General features: G+C 44.7%; 1 pseudogene; it reads left to right on the forward strand.

The window, feature by feature from the left end:
- Positions 1 to 274: 274 nt before the first annotated feature.
- On the forward strand, positions 275 to 425 carry LOC112870525 (U2 spliceosomal RNA; annotated as a pseudogene).
- The last annotated feature ends 595 nt before the right edge of the window (positions 426 to 1,020 follow it).

The raw sequence follows: 1,020 nt of genomic DNA on the forward strand, positions 1-1,020 counted from the left end.
TGCCATATATCCCATGCCCGCTTTCTCATAATATTCCATCATGTTGATATAGTACCTTTCTTGTAGTCCGTGAACCATTACGGGTGTATCATCATCACTGAGGTCCACACTTTATTCGGATTCACCGATTTTCCCTAACGCCCATTTCCTGTCCCAGGGTCAGCTCCGGGGCAACACGTTACATTTAGTTGTCATGTCTCCCTAGGCGCATTGACAGTCTTCCTCACTTCTCTTCTTTTGGATGACCCTGATGCTTTTAAAGGAGGGCTAGTCCATCGTTTCTCGGCCGTTTGGCCAAGATCAAACGTAGTATCTGTTCTTACCAGTTTAAGGGATCGCTAGTCAGGGATTTTGTAGACTCTCCCTCATTTGGGGTTTGGAGGATATCTCTCAGTTGAGAATCTCAAATGATTTTCTCATGATTAGACTGAGGTTATGGGTTTGGGGCAGAAAGGCCACATAAGAGGCTAGTTGCCGTGCTCACTACGCCCCATCAAGGGTATGTATATATCGCTGTTGATGTTAACCCTTGTCACGTGACTTTGGTGGTGTTTTTCAGGAGCCGATTATCTCTCTGCATTGATTTTTCTATCATGACACAGTCTAGCCCCATAGAGAATGCTGCGCTCTAGTTGCTCTGTTGATGCGTGTTTTAAACTTCATGAGGATTTGTTCGGAATGTTTCTCTTCTGCCCATAGTTCTATGCTCACTGAGTACCTAGAAAAGTAGGACATGGATTTTGTTTTTTTTTTTTAAAAAAAAACTTGAATGAAGATAGATGGTCCATATTAACATAGGAAACGTGGTATCTGAGGAGGAGTGTATGTATCAGTGTTGGATGGATGGAGGAATAAATGAATGGTGTCTCCAGCACGCCTAGAAGAATGACAAGCCAACTGGCTGGGTCATTCAAGTGCACGTAGCCTATTTCTCCCTGTAGTGGAGGGAGCTGCCAAGTGCCATCAATTTTCACCCAACCTGCACCTCCTCGCTTTACCTCCTGTGCACCCAGTGCCTTC

Source organism: Puma concolor, chromosome D3 (assembly GCF_028749965.1).
Source record: "Puma concolor isolate L17-30 chromosome D3, mPumCon1.1.hap2, whole genome shotgun sequence".
NCBI classification, from domain to species: Eukaryota; Metazoa; Chordata; class Mammalia; order Carnivora; family Felidae; genus Puma; species Puma concolor.